We start from the raw sequence: 13485 nt of genomic DNA, 5'->3' as shown, positions 1-13485 counted from the left end.
ATATCACAAAAGTGAAAGAATATAATAGTGACAATCTGCACTTCACTAGACATTATGTAAAGCAATTGTATAAATATTATGTAGTTAAATGCTTTATATATTAATACAATAAAATTGATCCTCTAAGCAGTCACTGTAGTGAAAACAATACTGCATGTTATTTTCCCCTTATTTTGTGTTGTTTTTAGCAATTTATTAAGTCCTGGTTTCTTATAAAGTCAGTATTTTGTAAGTTATTCTTAAAATTTCTAAATTCAGTTGAAGACCATATGAAATAAAAACACAATAAGTAAATTCAAGAATTGATTTTGAAGTATTAAAAAATATTCTTTTGACATAAAATCAATAATGGCCTGAAAGACAACAATGAGGAGAAATTCTCTGGGTGGATAGAGATTTGAGCTTATGGTTGCTGCGTGGTCAGATAATTAGAAAATAAAATCAAACAAACAAACAAACAAAAAAAAAAACAAATTGAAAATCAGGCAGAAAGAGGTCTGAGGAAGATGTTCAAGGATGTGTGTATAAGAATGGAACCATAATTTTGATAGAATGGCTCATTTAGTGGAGATAGGTCAGTCTCCCTCCTCTCAATAAACCCATAAGCTAATTAATCATGGATGCATGGGCTCCCTCTCACTCAGGTTGTTCTGCCGAATATCATTGCTTAAAGATCATTCTATGAGAACAGGTGACAAATCACAGTCTCTCCATACAGCACTGCCCCTCATGGGGACAACCAAGCCCTTGGAAGTAAGATATTTACAAGAAAATGGATTTTTCCTTAATCAGAGGGACATATGTTATAGGTAAGAAAAGATGTTCCCTGTAAGCTTTGTCAATGCTTCCACTCAGAGGCCCTCAGTTATCTATTTTACTGATACGAGACCTCACACAATACCAAGACTGAGGGACTGGACTTTTGGCAGAGAAGGTAAAATCGGAGTACATAGCCAAGGAATAGACAGATCCTGTCACTTATACCATGTCCCAGTAATTTTATAGTTGATATAGATTAGAATATTGGGAGCAACTTGAAAATGGCATCTTGTGACAGTAGGGCACTGTCCTTCAAATTATGCTTTACACATGACATTATGGTGTTGTGTTCTTCGTCACTAGGATTTGCACTTCTAAGAATCCAGATATGGTATCTTACCTCCTTGCTCGCTGTCATATACTCAAGTCTTGTGCTTCGCAAACCATCAAGTTTAGTCCCTGAGGGCCATAATAAGAATTTTAGTGGACCACCTGTCAAATAGTGTTATTATTGTTTTGGGCAGGATTATCAGCTGTAATTATTTATAAATCTAGAATAATTGATGTCCTAATGTCATCAAGGTAGACTATGGATGAACTCTGTATCCACTGAGTAATATCTTAATGCTTCCACAGCTGTGTAAAAGATTAAATGTACAACTGAAACAAACAATTGCAGCCTGTGGGGGAACAAGAATCAGGGTCTTAGATAGCTCAGTGACAGCTCTGCACCATCTCACTAGTCAAACATAGTGTATCAGAGATACAGATGGAGGGCATGCAACATTTAGGAAAGGTAGCAGACAGGGTGGATAGGAATTTAATTATTATTGCAAGATCATATACAGTGATGACGGCCATGTTGAGAGTTGTCAAGGAGCGTTCATCCGTCTGCCTGAGGGAAATTATTAGCCTGTGCAGTGTCTTTGACCCATTTTTCGCAGGTCAGAATTTTGGCATATGATATTCCAGGAGAAACCTTAAGTGATATGGAAATTCTGAATAAATTCACTTCACATTTCCTCAGTGGGACAAGTCTAGACTCTAGAATAATCTTACAGGGAAATCAAGACCTGGTTAGCCTCATGTGTAAAATGCCTCCTAATGAATTTTTCTCTACGGGGCTTTCCTTGAATCAGGGTCCCCTTTCTCATAAAAAGCTAATAAACATATTCACAAGCCAATTTCTGCACTAGTAGAATAAAAAATATGATACTCATCTTGGTCACCTGGTGGGATTGCTGTCTGTCTGTAAATTTTATTACCTCTACTAAAACTCTTTATGTAGGCAACTCTCTTGCTATAGTAATTAAAATGTGCTGATCATTATCTACACATAAAGAAATGCTTGGATGTGTTGGTCTGAACTGGGAAATCCATATCACACATTGCTGATTACACTAACAGAACCAAGTCTAAATGGACAGCAGCACTACCTAAAACTTATCACTTGGAAAATACTCAAACCCATATTTTTTCAAAATTGATATCTTCACTCTATTCAGTAAAAATTTAGACTGGAGAAAGTGTATAACGTTCCCTTGTCTGTCTGTTGAGGGTTGAGTTTTTGTCTTTGTTTTAGTTTGACAGATGTATTTATTCATTTGAAAGCATTACAGAGGACCAGTACTGTGGCTTAGGAGGATTCAGCATTGTGGCACAGAGGTTTAAGCTGCAGCGTATGATAGCAGGATCCCACGTTGGAGTGCCAGTTTGAGTCCTGGCTATTCTGCTTCCAATTCAGTTTCCTGCTAAAGTGTGTAGAAATGCTGTAGATGATGCCCTGAGTGCTTGGACCCCTGCCATCCATGTAGGAGATTCAGATAGAATTCCTAGTTTCTGACTTCTCCCAGGCACAACCCTAGCTGTTGTGACCATTTTGGGAATGAGCCAGGGGAAGGAAAATTCATTCTCTCTCCCTTTGTCTCTGTCTCTCTCTCTCTCTCTCTCTCTCTGTTCGTTTCTCTCTTGCTATCCCTTTCAACCAAATAAAATATTATTTAAAGAAAAGTACTTTTGGGCCGGTGCCGCAGTTCAATAGGCTAATCCTCCACCTGTGGCGCCAGCACCCCTGGTTCTAGTCCCGGTTGGGGCTCCAGATTCTGTCCCGGTTGCTCCTCTTCAAGTTCAGCTCTCTGCTGTGGCCAGGGAGTGCAGTGGAGGATGGCCCAAGTGCTTGGGCTCTGCACCCACATGGGAGACCAGGAAAAGCACCTGGCTTCTGGCTTCAGATCAGCGCGGTGCACTGGCCACAGTGCACTGGCCACAGTGCCACTGCGGGGTGAACCAACGGAAAAGGAAGACCTTCTCTCTGTCTCTCTCTCACTGCCCACTCTGCCTGTGGGGAAAAAAAAATACTTTCGGTTCCAATAATGGCTTTGTTTCACATTTTGTTATCACAAGCATTTCACTGATATCGTTTTTAATTACAATGACATTCTTAGGCTAAGAATCCAAGGAATGATGTCGACCCTGCTTATGTTTCCAAATAGTAATGCTCACCCTCTCTAGGTAAAAATGTCTTTTCTTCTATTCCAGAAACTCTTTCTATTTTCACTAAGTAAAATGTGTTTATAATAATCAAATAAATAACTATCTCACTATAATTTAATCGAATGAAGTTTTGGAAATATGTTAATATTTAATAAGATTTCTGTTATCACTATATAACCCAAGTCTTAATGATATAAAACTTGGGTATATAAGAGATATAAGACTCTATTTGTATCTATCAATCATTTTTCAAATTGAAATTAGATATGTTTATAATCTTATACAAGATGAGTCTGTATGAATTTTTAGATGTGCCTATGAGTGAATAAATTAGGGTAAGATGAATTTTGTAGTGAACTCTGGGTTGTATTTATGGACAGAAATGAAATGTCATTTACTCATTTTACACACTTTCAGCTAACAATAAGTAAAGAGGTAAATATGATGTTAAACTATTGCAACGTCAAAGAACATTTGTAATTCCCATTTTTACACTAGGGTAACCTTTATTTTTAGCTTTCTCTGTTATTTTTACTTAGGTTGTGATTCTTTTATTATTTTTTTATTTATTACCCTTAAAATGGTACAACTATGTTGGAAAGTAAAAAAATCTACAAAAATTAATTAAGAAAAAATTTTCCCTCTCTCTAAATAATATTTCTCATTTCCTCTTCCTTTATGAACTATACTAAAGGGGTAAGTCTGAGTATTTAATTTCACAATTTCTGTCACGATAATCAATATTCCATATAATGCCTTTAAAGGGATCAATTTATTAAAATAAGATATAAAAGTTAATATTGTAAAATGAATAGCTATTGAAAACTTGGTGTCACTTTAAAAGCTGGTCTTACTGTGAAATTACTCATAGTAGTTAGCATTCTGCTGTAGATAAAATCACGTTTTCATTTCAGTGCCTGTCAGATTCACTCAAAGATCGTAGAACTAGATTTAATTCTTGCTAATGGAAAACACAGTGAAGCACATTAACTATGTTTAGCAAAAGCTGGAAACAAGTTTTTGTAAGGCATTCTTTTCAAATTTGCTGTCTTTAAATTACTTCGTTGTTATCTTGTATAAGTCATATATGCATCTTACTGAAGTGACACCCTGACAAGAGGGACTCCATTTTAGAGCAACCAAGCATCCATCTTGAGAAAGCATCCCCCACCATGATATCATGATCTGAAACTAACTATGGTCTAAAGTTATGACAACAACAATACACTGCGTCCCACTTGGCAGAACATAGAAACTCCTTAGCATGATCACTCAAGCTTAAAATAGATAGGCTGCCCCTGGATTAGTTAGGATTGTAATTTGTCTATGTCACACCTATGATTTAGGTAGATACCTGGGCTAATGTCAAAATTGTAAATGGTGTTGTCAAGATTGTAATTAATATTAGTTTCATACAGGCCTTAAGTCAGCTTGACTCTTGTAACTATGTATTCCCCCTGATCCTAGCAACAATGCATTGCCCCTCAGCTCCCTGTGATTTTTGCATTTATAAACCCTGTTGCTCTGAACTTCAGGACTGTGCGTTCTCTAAGGCATGAGCCCACTCTCCACTGCTGGCAATAAAGGATCATCAAATTTTATCAGTTTGTGGTGTTCTGTTGTTTGCACTCACTCAGGCACAACATTATTTTTTTCTAAAAAAATAAAAAAATAAAAAAAAAATAAAACCTGTCAATCTTATAACTTTAAAGATTGTTGAAAGGGAAAGAGAAGTACTGGATATGATACACTTCACTGAAGATGTATGTTGATGGCTAGTAGGAGATTTTGAAAAGAAAGACAATATTACTTCATCTAGATGAGAGCATAAAATATTTTAATAATAGTAACTTTCACAAACATAGGCAGTGGGCACTCAGCCTAGAGGTTAAGACTCCAGACATGGGTTAAGACCCATGTCTCATAAAATATGTGACTCCAGCCCATAACAACAGCTTTCTATTAGTGCAGATATTGGGAAGCAGCAGTGATGGCTCAAGTGATTGGGTTCCTGCCACCTACGTGGGAGGCCTGGATATGCTTTCTGGCTCCTGATGTTGGCCAATCCCAGGCTGTATGGGCATTTGGGAAGTGAACCAGTGGATTTGAGTTCTCTGTCTCTGTCTTCCAAATAAATGAACTAATTAATTAATATATATAAATATATACACATTCATCTATATATAATCACCTGAAAGTTTTCCTGCTGATATGTACCCTAGGAGGCAGATGATGGTTTAAGTATTTGGGTCCTTCCCACACACATGGGATACTTGGATTTAGTTTCTGGGTTTGAACTTTGACCTTGTTCAGATTCAGCTGTTGCAGGAATTTGGGGAATGAACCAATGGATGGAAGCTCTGCTACTCTGCTTCTGTCTCTTCCTCTCAAATAGCAAAATAAATAAATATATAAATAGAAAAATAAATAAGTGAATAAATGAAGTCAAGACTGAGAGAATCCTGTGCAGATGTTTTATGGTTTGGATATTAGTTAGGGTTTCCTCCAAATGCCCATGTGTTAAGGGCTTGATTCCCAGTCTTAGCTTAATGGTTTGGGGATGGAAGATAATCCAATTACGGTGTGTTATAGAGTCATCCTGAAGAGTGATTAGGCTGGATTAGGTTTTCAGGATAGAGCCTCTCTGATAAAATCCATTTTCCTTTGTAACCACAGACCACAAAAGAGTGGTAGATGACCAGCACACTCCATGTCTCTCTTTGCCTCGTCACACACATGCATTTCTCCACATGCATACTGCCCTTTGCCATCTTTCTCAAACACCAGGCCAATGGTGCTTCCCAGCCTTGAATTGTGAACTTCCAAAACCATGAACTGCAATAAGCCTGTCTTTCTAAGAAGCTCCTCTCAAATGTTTTAATTATACTGACAAAATGCTAACAAATAGAACCATGTTAAAATAATTCTCATCTTTTAATCCTCCTCATACACTTCCATTGTTTATTCATGAAATTACTTTGTGTCTAATTTAGTATATAAATTGCTGACTCTACTGTGCCAAGTTATCATGTTCATATGAGTATCCTCATTTCTTGTAAATTTTACATTAAAAAATCTATATGTCTTCCGCCTATTAATCTATCACATATCATTTTTTAATTTTTAATTTGTTAATTTTTAGTTTTTACAGATTTACAGATTTAATATTGTTCATAGATACAATTCTAAGCATGTAGTAATATTTCCTTCATATCAATTTGGATTTGGAAACAGCCAGGACCTCAGGAGGACTGCAGGTAGAATTTGCAACCCCTACACTGCAATACTCTCCTAAATGGTATTAGCACTTTCACACTTTTCTACCTCAGTTTATTGCAATCTTCTGAAATCTCGAAAATAGGTTTCCCATTTTCTTAAAATGCACTCCAACCTTCTCTACACATCCTTTCATCTATCTGAACCTTGCCTCTAAGAACCGCACCCATGTTTCTTCACTTGTAACCAGTCCTGTCTGTCTTTTTGTTTCTTTCATCTGCTAAATGTTTTTCCCCTTTGGGATGCTTATTCAAACTACTACCTTGATGTAGAAGGTAAAACAGCAAATGCTACTCACTTCTTATAAGACATTTCACTGTGATAAAATTTAACACTTAAAGCACCACTTATTTATTATCATATGTTGAGCTTTGCTTACTTTATAGTAGTCACTTACTTGAGATGGACTTACTTTATTGTTTTAGTTGTCTGTCTTCTTTAAATAAAATCTAATCTCACTACCTTTCCTGTAATCATAGCAACTGAGCATTTTAGACACAGAAAAGGCACTGCCAAATATAGAAATGAAGCAATAAATGAATCAACAATATTTTCTTAGTATTTTGTAATTAATTTATCCACCTGAAAAAGTTTTAGTACTAAATGAGATATTACACATGACCATTTATGAAATTATTTTATTAAGTCATAAGCTGTACAATGAATAAAATATTTGAGGCATGAGGGAAACGAAGCGAAGTTATATTGTAGAACCTCATTGTATATTTGTGACTTAATTAAGTGCTGGAATAGACATAGGATATATTCAAAGCATTAAAACATTCTTGAAAAATGTTGTTCAAAAACATATTTCATGTTCCATTTATTTAGCTTACCTTTCTAGGAAATCTAATTTTCCTGTTAACTAGAATAGCTTTCCTCTTTATTTCTCACACATAATATATGTTTCATTGGGTAATGCTCAATATTACTTGAGAAAAGTGTCAACTGCTAAAATAACATGTAAACTACTTGGATCACAGGTGGGGAAATCCTTACAGAAAATATTATTTGGTCTAGCACTGCTAAGGCAACCACACGCAGGAGCTGAAATTCAATAAATCTGTAGCAGACTAAATTTAGGTTGATAATTTTGTATTGCATATTGATTATGTTATAAACATCCAAATACTCCTTGGTGGAAAAAAGGTTCCCCACAATTGATATATAAACCAAGTAACAGGGTCCCTTATTCTTCTTTCCGCAAAGCACATTACAATTTGGGGGAACATGATGATGCAGTATTATTTATCCTCATACTTTAAAATTTTATGTTAAATAGCATTCAAAAAATTGAATAAAGAACATCAAGATTGTCATTGGTTTCACAATTTCCACAAAAGTTATGAAAATTAACTACTTGGAAAAATTAAATTTTGTTTTGTTCTTCCAAAATTTTGAGCAGAACCACAGCCGGTTTTGTTAAAGGTAATTAAAAATACAAAACAGAGATGAGCATTTGGTGTAGCAGTTTTAGCTCTGCTTGGGACACAAGCATCCTGTATTGGAGTCTCTGAATTCAGGTCCTGGCTTTGCCCTCAGTTTCAGCTTCCTGCTAACACACACCCTGAGAAGCAAACGATGGGTTACATACCTGGGTTTCTGCTACCCACTAGAGAGACCTGGATCAAGCTCCAGGTTTCTGACTTTGACTGGACTCAGCGCTATATGTGGCAGGCACTTGGGGATTTAACCAGAGGAAGGAGATTCTCTTTTTGTCTGTCCATCGTAGTCTATTTCTTTACCTTTCAAATAAAATAAAAATTAACAAAAGAGATGACATGTTTCTTTCTAAATCATAACTAAAATACTCTTGTTTTTCCAGATCTATGAAGAATTTCATTGGTATTTTGATTGAGATAGCATTGAATCTGTAACATGCTTTAAGTAGTATGGTCATTTTTGTGATGTCAATTTTTCTAATCTATGAGCATGGAAGATTTTTCAATTTTTTAATGTCTCCTTCTATTTCTTTCTCTAATGTTTTTTGATTTTCATTTTAAGAACTTTGACATCCTTGGTTAAATTTGTGCCGAGATATTTATTTTTGTAGCTGTGGTGAATGAGTTTGATCTTAAAGTTTCTTTTCTCAGCCATGGAAATGTCTGTTTGGAAAGGCTCTGAATTGCTCTGTGTTGATTTTGTATCCTACCACTTTACCAAACTCTTTTTTGAGTTCCAAAATATCTCAGTGGAGACTTTTGATCCCCTATATTTAGAATCATGTTACCTGCAAGTAGGGATAGTTTGACTTCCTCCTTTGTATCCCTGTGATTTCTTTTTCTTGCCTAATGACTCTACTAAAACTTCAAGAAGTGTATTCAAAAGCAGTAGTGACAGTGGGCACCCTTGTCTGGTTCTGAATCTTACCTAGAATGCTTCCTGATTTTCTTCATTTAATAGGATGCTGGCTATGGATTTGCCTTAAATCACCCTATTTGTGTTGAAGAATGTTCCATCCGTACCCAATTTGCTTAAGTTTTTCATCATGAAAGGGTGTTGTATTTTATCAAATGCTTTCCTCTACATCTATTGAGATAACTATATGGTTTTTGTTCTTCAGTTAATTGATGTATCACATTTATTGATTTGAGAGTTTTTAACCATTCCTGCAAGCACTTGGTCCAGGTGAATGATGTTTGATGTGTTGCTGGATTTTATTAGCTAATATTTTGTTGAAAATTTTGATGTCTATGATAATTAGGGATATTGGTCTATAGTTATGTTTCTCTGTTCTATCTTTTTTGGGAATTAAGGTGATACAGAATTCAAAGAAGGAGTTAGGGAAAACTCAACCCCTTTAAATTGTTTTGAATAGCTTGAGAAGAAATTGTTTTGAATTGCTTGAGAAGAGTTGGAGTCAGTGCTTCTTTAAATGTTTGATAGGATTCAGCAGTGAAGCTGTCCAGTCTTGGCTGTTGATCTGTTTAGGTTTTCTATGTCTTCGTGACACAATTTTCATAGATTGTTTGTGAATAGCAATATTACATTTCTACTAGGATTCCCAATTTGTTGGGATACAGCTCTTTGTAGTAATACCTGATGACTCTTTTTATTTCTTTGGCATCTGTGTAACATTTCTGTTTTCATCTCTGATTTTATTGATTTGAGTCTCCTCTCTCTTTTTTTGGTTAATTGGGCCAATGGTGTATCAATTTTGCTTATTTTTTCAAACAATTGGCTGTTAATTTCACTGATATTTTATAATTCGTTTTTTGGATTCAATTTTGCTTATCTATTCTCCAATTCTAACTTTTTTTCTTATTTCCAATTTCTTTGTGTAGACATCAATTACTATAAATTTCCCTCTTAACACTGCTTTTCCGTATCCCATAAATTTGATATGATGTATTGTTGTCTTCATTCATTTTCAGAAATCTTTTGATTTCTCTTTTGATTTCTTCTATAACCACTGTTCATTCTGGGACATGTTGTTCAGACTCCAAGTATTTACATATGATCTAGCGATCCTTAAATTGTTGATTTCTAGCTTTACTACATGTGGTAAGAGAAGATGCATAGTATAATTTTTTAGTGTGCTGAAACTTGCTTTATGGTCCAGCATGTGGTCTATCATAAAGAAAGGTCCATGCACTGATGAGAATAATGTGTTTTCTACAACTTTGTGGTGAAAAGTTCTTTAGATATAAGTTAGGTCTATTTGGTCCATGGTATCAATTAGGTCTGTTGTTTCTTTTTTGATTTTCTTCTAGTTGATTTGTCCATTGATGAAAGTGGAGGATTGAAGTCCCCTGTTACTATTGTATTGGAATTTATGTCTCCCTGTAAATCCAATAACATTTCTTTTAAATAGCCAGGCACCTTGAAATTGAGTGTGTATACATTTATTATAGTCACATCTTCTTACTGAATTGTTCCCTTAATCCTACACATCCATTGGCCAGTCTGTATATTTTAACTGGAGACTTGAAGCCATTTATATTCAAGATGACTATTGATAAGTAACAACTTAGCTCTGCCATTTTTCCTATTGTATACTTTGGGTTTCTTTTGTACTTTTACTGGGGGATTTTCTGCCTTCACATTATTTCATAATGATATCCACCTTTCTGTGTTTCTGTGTATAGCACATCCTTAAGCATCTTTTGTAAGGACTGGATGAATAGTTTCAAAATCAATCTTTCTTTCTTTCTTTCTTTTCTTTCTTTTCTTTCTTTTCTTTCTTTTCTTTCTTTTCTTTCTTTTCTTTCTTTTCTTTCTTTTCTTTCTTTTCTTTCTTTTCTTTCTTTTCTTTCTTTTCTTTCTTTTCTTTCTTTTCTTTCTTTTCTTTCTTTTCTTTCTTTCTTTCTTTCTTTCTCTTTCTTTCTTTCTTTCTTTTATGCTATTTTTGTTCCCAGACCTTTTACTTAAGGAATACAGACTTCATACATTTCATAAGAACAACTCTAAGAGTATAGTGATTCTTTCTGCTATACTCCATCTCCAACCCACACTCCCACCCCTCTTTCTCCTCCCTCTAGCTTTCCCATTTTTATTTTTACTAAAATTATTATCAATTAACTTTGTACACACAAGATTAACTACACTAAGTAAAAATTTCAACAAATTGTAAGGGTGCTGGTTCTAGTCCTGGCTGCTCCACTTTTGATCCAACTCTGCTGTGACCTGAGAAAACATTGGAAGATGGCCCAAGTGTTTGGGTCACTGCACTCAAGTGGGAGACCAGAAGCAGCTCCTGGCTCCTGGGTTTGCATTGGTCCAGTTCCAGCCATTGCAGCCATTTGGGGATTGATCTAGCAAATGGAAGACCACTCTCTCTGTCTATACCTCTCACTGTAAATAACTACCTGTCAAATAAATACAAAATCTTTTTTTTTCCCAATGGCTATTTTCTCAACCCTTGCCCATGTGGTCCAGAAAAAGTGTTCCAAGCCTCTGGACCTGAGCATGAGGTGCAAGGCCTTCAGGGCTGGGTCATTTGCTGAAGTTGCATTACCCATATTTTTAGGGTTTCACTTACCCCAAAAAACTGCTTGGCCTTGGCTGGACGTTCTGGTTATGCCCCGTGTGCCCCACGTTGGGCGGCAGCTGTGGTGACTGTACCTCGCCACCACCGCAGAATTAGGCAGGCTGCCCTCAGCTTGCCTTGACCAAGGAGGGGAAGTGCGCCACCCGCCACTCAGCCTTCCCCAAACCCGGGGGACAATCAGGCGCAGTGTGGAGCCCAGTCAAAGCAGGGTCTCCAAATAAATATAAAATCTTAAAAAATCTGCTGGCATTGAATGAAAATGTTAATGTCACTTCTGTAGATTACCTTTTATGTGCTCTATTAGCTACAACATATCAGGGAGAACATATGGTATTTGTCCTTTGGGGAATGGCTTATGTCACTAAGTATAATGTATTCCAGTTCCATGCATTTTATTGCAAATAACAGGATTTCATTTTTTATTGCTGTGTAGTATTCCATAATGTACATATCACATAATGTCTTTAATTAGTCTTCAGTTGATGGGCATCTGGTTTATTCCAAATCTCAACTATTATGTATTGAGCTGCAATGAACATGGGGTACATACAACACTTTCATATACTTATTTCATATCCCTTGGGTTAACTCCAAGGAGCAAGATGCTGGGTCATATGTCAGGTCTATTTTGAGATTTCTGAGGTATCTCCATACTGTCTTCCACAGTGGCTGTACCAGTTTATATTCCCACCAAAAGTGGTTCGAAAAACATTTTGCCCCACATATTCACCAGCATTTGTTATTTGTAGATTTTTTGTATGGAAGACTTTCTCCCGGGGGGAGGCAAAGCCTCATTGTGGTTTTTATGTGCATTTCATTGATGGCTAGTAATCCTGATCATTTTTGCATGTGTCTGTTTGCCATTTGGATTTCCTATGGAAAAATATCTATTGAAATCTTTTTCCATTTCTTAACCGAGTTTGTTTTTTGGTGTTGAGTTTCTTGATCTCTTTATAGACTCAGAATATTAATCCTTTATCAGTTCTATAGTTTGCAAATAATTTCTCGCATTCTGTCAGTTGCCTCTTCACTTTGCTGAATGTTTCTTTAGTAGTGCAGAAACTTCTCAATTTGATATAATACCTTTTGTCAATTTGGATTAGATGGCCTTTGCCTCTGGTGTCTTTTCCAAGAACTCTTTCCTATGCCAATATCTCACAGTGTATCCCCATGTTCTCTAATAATTTGATATTGTCAGATCAAAGATTTAGGTCTTTAATACATTTTGAGTAGACTTTATGTAAGGTGTAAGGTATAGGTCTTGCTTCATACCATACCATGGTAACCATACCAGGATGTTTTGACTATAACTTCCAAATAGTATATCTTGAAATCTGGTATTGTAATGCCTCTGGATTTTTTGTTGTTGTATAAAGTTGCTTTAGCTATTTGGGGTCTCCAGTGTTTCCATGTGAATTTCAGCATCAATTTTCCTTATGTGGGAAGAATGCCATCGGTATTCTGATTGAATCTGTAAATTGTTTTCAGTAGTATGGGCATTTTGATGATACTGATTCTTCCAACCCATGAACATGGAAGATTTTTCTATTTTTTGTGTCTTCTTCTATTTCCTTCATTAATGGTTTGTAATTCACATTGTAGATATCTTTGACATCTTTGGTTAAATTTATTCCAAGGTATTTGATTATTTTTGGAGCTATTTTGAATGAGATTGATCTTAGAAGTTCTTTCTTGGCTGTGGCATTATCTGTGCATACAAAAACTACTGATTTTTTTATGTTGATTTTACATCCTGCCACTCTAATAAACACTTCTAGGAGTTCCAATACTGCCTTAGTGGCAACTTTTGGATCTGCTATATGTAGAATTATGTTATCTGCAATAGGGATGGTTTGATTTTCTCCTTTCCAATTTGTATCCCTATGATTTCATTTTTTGCCTAATGGCTGTGGCTAAAACTCCCAGGAATATATTGAAGAGCAATGTGGAGAGTGAGCATGCTTTCC

This window comes from Oryctolagus cuniculus, chromosome 8 (genome assembly GCF_964237555.1).
Source record: "Oryctolagus cuniculus chromosome 8, mOryCun1.1, whole genome shotgun sequence".
In the NCBI taxonomy this organism is placed as follows: Eukaryota; Metazoa; Chordata; class Mammalia; order Lagomorpha; family Leporidae; genus Oryctolagus; species Oryctolagus cuniculus.
Note: the sequence above shows the minus strand (reverse complement) of the source record.